The 8,130-nt window shown below is 35.1% G+C and overlaps 1 long non-coding RNA gene across 1 annotated transcript in view; it reads left to right on the top strand.

Annotated features, from left to right (window-relative positions):
• Positions 1-2,559: 2,559 nt before the first annotated feature.
• The window catches only part of LOC120411937, a 93,903-nt gene continuing 88,332 nt past the window's right edge, over positions 2,560-8,130 (top strand). Inside the window, exon 1 of the long non-coding RNA XR_005604531.1 lies at positions 2,560-2,881. This is a non-coding gene — a long non-coding RNA (uncharacterized LOC120411937). The remainder of the gene's footprint in view (positions 2,882-8,130) is intronic.

The raw sequence follows: 8,130 nt of genomic DNA, 5'->3' as shown, positions 1-8,130 counted from the left end.
TTTTTAAACCCACAATATACTGATTCCTTATGTATTAACTACAATGTAGCTCATACCTCTTTAAAGACAAGTTTTGAAAGGTTTAGTGGATATCTGATTTTGATTTTTAGAATGTAGTATTAATCTGTTTTACAGTTATTTATTTTCTAATCAGTACACGTATATAATACTACAAAAGAAGGATCCCATGTTAATTCTTGGAGACCAGGTATTTCAGATTCTTATTTGCCTGGATCAGGGTACCTCTCATGAAAATGAGCTTGTGAAACTGATATCTCTAATGGTTTCTTCCTTGTGTTAAAATTAAACATCTTGCAAACTTCACATATTAAAATTAGCTGGGTTGAAACTGATTCTGATAAGCGTCTTTGCAGACTTGGTTATAAAAGGTAGATTAAATCTCTTGCAGCAAACTTTAAAGATCTTTATGCTGGGACTTCTAATAAGATTCTTTTAATTTCAGGGGTTTTTTTCCTTGTTCTGTGATAAAATATATAGTTAAAATTGATTTCAATTAAAATAAAAGATGATTTTTAATCTAAGATGGCTGAAGATTATAGAATGATGGAGGGTAATGAATATTAATTATTATTGAAGATAATAGGACCGTATCCTGGGGCTATGTCGTACTTCTGTATTTCATACCTTCTCAGATGACACTGAGTATTTCTGATGAGGATGCTATTCTAAGGAGAAGACTAATTGTGGAAGAAATTCTTGATTAATTCTTAGGGAATTTCCTTATGCAGTTCAAGATTTTTCCTGCTTCTTTTGTTGCCAGAAAATCTGTATATATCAATTTCAGGTGATCACAGAGTAATTTAACAAAATAAGACAAAAATTTGAGTGTTTCAGACACACATTTAGTTTCCCATAAATTCATCATAAAGCAAAAAATATAATGACTTGAGGTATTGTTTCTTCATTAAACCAGAAAAAAATTGTGCTGATTCCTTATGTATTGTAGCATTTTGAAATACTACCAGCCAAAAGGAATACTCATAGAGCTCTATTGTGTACCTCTTCCTAGATTCTTTATTTTCTTACAGAGAACAATATTGCACTCACTGAACTTCTATGAGTTAACCTATGGATCAGTGACAATACAGATCACTAAAGAACTGTCAGAAGTATCCAAACCAACAACACATTTATATAAAGCTATCTGATATTTCAAAAGTCTTTTATTTTCCTACATTTGCAAAAGTTCATACTGACTTTCTTCTCTTGTTTTTAGCAGGCAAAACCCTTTCTCATACGCAGTGTCTTAGAACGGCAGAGGTGGCTGATCCACACAGATTGGACAATATTAGCAAGAATGCAATCAAGAGTGAGGAATTAATTACATCCAGTTTACTACTCCAGAATATCAAAAGCTGGCTTCTGACAGTAGAGATCATTCCTGGATTTAATCAAGTTTAGTGCAGTGAAAGGGGTCTAAAGAATATAAGTTTTAAGGATAAATATAGGGCATTATCATATTTATAACGAAGATAATCCCCAACGTATTGACTGGGAAGATTTTGGCTCCTTTGGGGAAGATTCATCTGCTGAAGCAAAACTGTAGAATAAGAAACTCAGGACTTCACTTTACCTCTCGATGTCTTTTCTTCCAGATTACAACGATAGAGAATTTCTCTTTTGCTTTGGAGTTTTTAATGTACATGTAACTGAACAGTTGTTGCTCTTTTCATAAATGAAGCTTTAAAGAGCCCATCAGATACAAGGATTTCAATTGTCACATTTTTGTCAATGCTGTCATCTTTCCCTATTTTATATATCTGTATAACTACAGCAGCTATGTTTTTTACATAGACAATTCAAACACAACAGAGAAAATATTAATATCTACCTTATTTATTGACTGGTAGCTGTTAATCTATCTACAGTGCCTGTAATTATTTATTATCTTCTTGTTATTATTTTGCCTTAAGGAATACAACAATCATCCCTTGGGAATGGGAAGAATAAATCAATAGAGAGAAAGTCAGTGATTGGTGTCATCTGATACAGACAAGCTCTAACAAAGGTGTTTTCTTATGGTTCAGTATGCTGGGCTGCTTTACATAGCTGTTAGAAAGAGGAAGGACAAGATGATGTCCAAGCCATGTCTAAATTAAAGCAAACTGCTGAACATTTTTCTATGACAATATCCTTTACCTGAAAAGAATTGTACTTCTAGCAAAACAGAGTTGTGCTTACTTTTTTTTTTAAAGTTTTTTTGCTTTTTGTTTTGTTTGTTTGGTTTTGGTTTTTTTATTTTAATTTATTTTCCAGCTGTGTAGAGGGCTGTGTTGCTATCTTGTCTGTGATTTAAAAACTTCTGTTTATTTTTATTCCATGTCTATGTTGAAATAACTTACTTCCCTGAAATTTCTGTTTATGGAATCACTCTGGCCTCTGTGAGCCTGTTTTCCTTGAGAATCATTATTTCAGCTCAGGGCAGAAATCCAGACTCTCTCTATAGTCCAGGGTTATATAATTAAGCCCCCTGGAGGCAATTAACTCTGTGCTTATGTTACAGACACTTTGTGTGGGACAGTTGCCTCTCCCACTCCCTCTCCCTGACTGTAAGGAGGGCTTGGATGGCTGGTTTAGGTTAGCCTCAAAAAGGCAGGTGAATGGGATCCTCTCCAGGTATCTCCACTGCTTCTAGAAAATGAGGCACCCTTCAGAAGGCTGGATCCATCACCAAAGTTAAAGAATGAGAAAATCTGCACCTAAGCTAAAGCCTGAGCTAATCTCATCATATCTGAGACAGATGACTATGATCCTGTAATGGTCTGGGCATACCAAACTTCCCTCTTTCCCTGTGTACTCTGGCACCAAGTGCTTAGAAACATCTATGTGGCAATTACTATCACAGGAATACTTCCAAAAGGTAAGTTTCTCTTCTACGACTTAAAGGAGTTAGTAGGTCAGTCTCCTCCCAGCTTTGCTTTGTTTTCCCCCCTGCATGTTTCTGGGTTATTTCTTAGGATCAACGAGTTTTTTTGTTTGAAGGAACTCAAGGACTGCAAATTTGCCCTTGCGGGGTTACAGCAAAAGGTCAGCATCTAGTCCTATTTAGCTCTTTACAATGTTGCTATTTTGAATTTGTTGCTACTTTGTTATTTCAACCAAGCTTTTCTTTTTCAAAAGTAGCAAAATGGGCCATTTGATGCCACCTACAATTTCAGAAGTAGTCTTAACAGTACTCCCTTAAGCAAGGGGTGCTTCTTCACAGCTTCTCTTTTCTACTACCAAAACTATTTTCAAAACAAAACCAGCTCAGATGATTGCCCTACATTCACAACAATTTTCACTTAATTTGTTTGCAGTCACAGAAATCAGTGTAGCCCTGGGAGGACTTATTCAGCACCATTTATTAGAATTCCTTGCTGTGGAATAAACTGCAGTCCTTCCTGTTTTGTAGCATGAAGAGTGTGAGCATTCTTGGACTGAGAATGCTGCTAGGAATACTAATAGGAGAATCCTGGTTCTGATGCTCATCTTACCTGAAATTTTTGAAAGCTGTCCCTAATGTCTGTAAGGTACAGATGTTTGCAGTTTCTATTTTATCTGTTCTTGAGGTTTTCCTGATGTGAAATTTATTTGTGCAGCAAGACAACCTCTCAGACCTTTCCAAGAGCTTGTTTCAATTAAAAGGATATACCTTTAGGTGATTGATGTGGTTCATGAAGCAAGCTCCCTGCAGAGAACTACATTTCTGCTTCTGAAATATCCTTGGACATGGTAGCTTTTTAAAATTTGTTTTAGTTCAATGACGGAAGAATATTTATTTAGTAAACCAGAAAAGGAAATCAAGAAAATACAGACAGTTTTTGCTGTTACTTTGATTACTTTATTATTTTTCTTTTTCATATTGAATGTTTTCTTTCTATTTGCCTCTGAATCAGCAAGGGAATTTTTCGTTTGAAGATTTGTGGAAAAAGCTCTAATTCATGGAAGAGCTGAAGCTTGAGTATTTAATCTTAGGACAAACAAGGTAGAAGATTGAAGGTCAGGAGCTTGGGCTAGCAAGCAAAACCATTTGTCTAAATCTCTCTCATCAGTAACAGACTAGAAAGGATGTTAAGCATCCTTCTCACTTTTTTCTTTATGAATAAATGTTTATACTGAAATATCACAAACTTTCCTCAGGCTAAAGATCTTGTTATTGAGGAAATGATGATCTTCATGTAGTTCATATTCCCATACTTATTTATTTGATTAGTTATTTTACCAGAGATCTGCATGGTCACTTCTTAAACCACTCAGTAATCCTAGCAGTTCCATGTGGGAATTCTCAGGGTTTTGTTGCTTTGAAATTAACTCTTTCAAAGCTTAAATATTTATAGTAAAAGAGAGACAATTTCTACAGTAGCTACTGTCAGTCAGGAAGATTTTTGTTACTAATGCCCTTGAACACATTGGAGAATAACCCTTAAGAGACTGCCTTCTTGGGGCTTGGCAGTGCCTGCAAAACCGTGCATAGCCACCAGGCTCTTTTATAGTTAATAGAGAGAAATATGATTTTTCAGAGAAATTCAGAGTTGGAGCTTAATTGTACAAGTTTTCAATCGCTCTCTGCATGTGTCTTCCCCTCCCCAGTGAATAAAGGACTCTGCAGAGACCAGTCTTGCCAGCTATAACCAGTTGTAGGGATACCCTCGTGAGGCTTATAAATTGCATAGATATTTTTATACATTTTAGGGAATGCCTTTTCCCTTCTATTTGAAATCTATCTATTATGATCATAAGGCATTTATTTCAGGACTGCTGTGAATCATTGTGTGTGTTTGTAAGCTGTATTTTTACTATTTGTATGACACTGAAAGAATATAAAGCTGATTTCAGTTGTACTTCAGAATTTCTCTATTCAGAAATGATTTAGACTTCTAGTAAAAATTTGTCTAAACAATTTAGCTTTAATCAATATTTTCATTCCTGAGCTAAAAGATAAGGCTACAAATTTGAAATTGATTTTTTTTTCTTTCTCAGTATTATGTGAGGCTGCATAGGGTACTAGAGTGCTGGAGAGACAATTGATCTGCATTTGGTTCTGTTGGTTTGTTTGGATTTGGTGGGGGATTTTTGTTGACTTTTTTGATGTTTGTTTGATTAGTTGTTGGGTTTTATTTTTCTTGTTTGTTTTTCTTTTTTTAGAAAATGCTGTTCTGTTATTTAAAGCTTCAGAAAATAATCAGTGCATGGAGAAATGTTTCTTTTTGCTCTTCTTTTTAAGCAAAAGGATTGAGATTATGGTAAAATTAAACAGAAGAACACTTCCAAAATGTCAGAAAAGATAGGAATAGGAATAAATAATGTTAAATATCTGTTTCAAAAAGCCCAAGCCTTGCTTTTGTGATATTATTTATATGTGTTTCTTAAGATGTAAAGTTTACCTTCAGTTAATATGGTTTCTTTCTAAGCATTGAGAACGTAAATAATCTTTTCATTCAGGTTTCAAAGCTTGCTCTTGCTTTTCAGTTCCAATTCTGTTAGCATTTTTTGGTTCCACAGAAAGTGCAGTTACATGCCCAGGCTTACTCCCACTGTGCATCAGTCCTCTTTCACTTCTTAATGGAGTCTGAGTTATTTTAACCTCAGTGAAGAGAAGAAAATAATATGCAACTGTCTTCCACATTTTTATTAAAATTATTTAATTACAGTTTCTTTCATCATTAAAATCTCATTTGCAAACACCATTGAAATATGTATTCCTATGTAAATGTGCATTGTTTAATTATTAGCATGTAGGTGATTCACGTATTTGTAGCATATTTAAACTGTGATTTATTATAGTTTTGTAGCACAGGTAAACAAATACTGTTAGCGTCAGTATTTTCACAGCATAGCAGGCATTTACTTATGTTTTTCAGGGTTAGCCTTTGCAATTCCTTGCCATCTCTTGCAATACAAACTCCAGTGAGCTGAGTAACAGTAGACCTGCTGGACAGCTGATTACTAGCTAAAAAAGGAAGAACAACAGCAATAAGACGAGCAATGAAAATGTTGCAAACAACTGTTGACTATTGCTTTTTTTCATTTCTATTGTATAGCATATAGCAGCTTTGAATATCAAAAATAGGATGACTAAAGTCTCAGACCAGCCAAAATTTCCTGTACTGAACCACTCAGTCTGTTACAAAAGCAAAGCTCACATTTATACTTTCCCTTATCCATCTTTTCAGTGCCAGGTAGCAGCTCTGATGGTTCATAGCAAGGGCATTCAGATAAAAATTGCTTCATTAAATGGAGGAACTTAACCATGACCTAGCTCAGGGAAGTGGATTCGGTGATATCTATGAGAGAAGAAGGGGAAAAAAGGAAAAAAATGAAAGGGACTTCCTTGTTTATGCACACCATGGTCCACACCAGGATCCTAGTCCAGAACCATCCAGAACTGTGTTTGTGTTTCACAACTGGATGCTCAGCCTAGTGCCAGGGGCAAAAAGGAAGAATCATCATTCTGGTGATGAACTATCCACTGCGTATCACTATCAGTAAGGACTGTTACAGCTGTGAAATGCAGCAACTAATTTCAAGGCTGAAAATAAAAGGGATGTCTCATTGAGACTTCACAAGTGAGACACATAAGGCAGAAAAAAAGCTTTGTTCCATCTTTCTCCAAAAAACTCTTTCTCAGTCCTCTTCTGTGCTCTGTGGTATCTCATTGCTCCCTGTCGTGGCACTGGAGAGCAGCCATACTCAGTGAATTGATTTTCATGTCAAAGGAAATCCTCTACAAGCCTTCACAAGAACTGCACACTAATTTCCCTGACAGGTAAATAACACAAAAAAAGATGTACTTTTGACACTTGATTTTATCTTCAATACTGCTGGCTTCCAACAATTAGCATGATTTCAGTTGCAATACAGAGAGACTGGAGAAGACTGCGAGCAGAGATGACTTTCCTTATCTTATGTGACATTAAATTTGGTTTCATATTCACTAAAGAGAAGGAATCTAGTTGTACATTTAAGATATTCCCTACATCCCCTTTCAGTTAGTTGCTTGGTACAGGTCATGCCTCTCTTATAAAATGTTAGAGAAAATTAAGCAGAGGGGAGAATTTTAGATTAGAGGGAAAAAGTTCTCCTCCCTTTCTAGATCTTATTTTTCTTATTTCTGTCAATTTGAGGTGGTCTTAAAGAGGTAAGGGCTGGAGACAACATATATTTCCAGAGATTACATCTTGGGTAAGAAAGTGCAATAGCATTAATACTACTAGCAAGCAAAGTGCAAGGCCTTGCAATCCTTTTTTTTTCCTTTGCATGGTGTATAATTTATAATGATGATTATGCTCACTCTACTGTTGGATAGTATTGTTCTTTATGATATTTGGATACCAACTTGGCTCCAGGCAGTGACTACAATTGAGTAAGTTTGTGTTGATACAGTTTAAGAGGAGGAGTAAAATTTGACTTAGTGCTTTCTTTCATGTATACAGAATAACACTGTTACTTCAGATAAAATGATCAGAATAAAGAATGAGTTGACGGACTTATGACTGAATAGCTGTCAAATGTGGTTTCATTGCCCTGAATTTTTCTCATCTGTACATTGTGCAATTTATTTATGTTTTCAGAACATGTACCATATTGTATTATGTAGTGCAATTTGCAATGTAAAATAAGAGTAAAATTTCTTGGGTTGTCTAGCTAATAATTTTGATATCCATGATCAAAAGTAATTTCCAAATTAATTGTGACTGAAAAATAAACAATCACAATTTTCTCTATAAAAGGCATGAAAATTCATTTTTTTTCAATTACACAGTTTAAATTAGTTGTGAAACCCAGTCAAAATAAAACCTGTTCTCTAAAATTTGTGTTCTTAAAGTGTTATTTCATATATTCTATATTATTCTTTTAAGCTAAAAACTTTTTCACCACCTCATTGGCAAATTTACAGTCTGAATTAGATGTGAAATATTAATGATCAATCTCTTTTTTCCAGTTTTTGAACTCTGTAGTATTTCACACTATCACAGGGTCATTTAGGTCAAAAAAAGCCTCCAAGACTTTTGAGTCCAACCTGTGACTGATCACCACCTTGTCAACTAGACCAGAGCAGTAAGTGACACGTCCAGTCATTCCTTATGACTAGTCACCTAGAGATGGTGACTCCACCACCTCCCTGGA

Source organism: Corvus cornix, chromosome 1A (assembly GCF_000738735.6).
Source record: "Corvus cornix cornix isolate S_Up_H32 chromosome 1A, ASM73873v5, whole genome shotgun sequence".
In the NCBI taxonomy this organism is placed as follows: Eukaryota; Metazoa; Chordata; class Aves; order Passeriformes; family Corvidae; genus Corvus; species Corvus cornix.
Note: the sequence above shows the minus strand (reverse complement) of the source record. Positions and strands in the feature narration are given on the sequence as shown.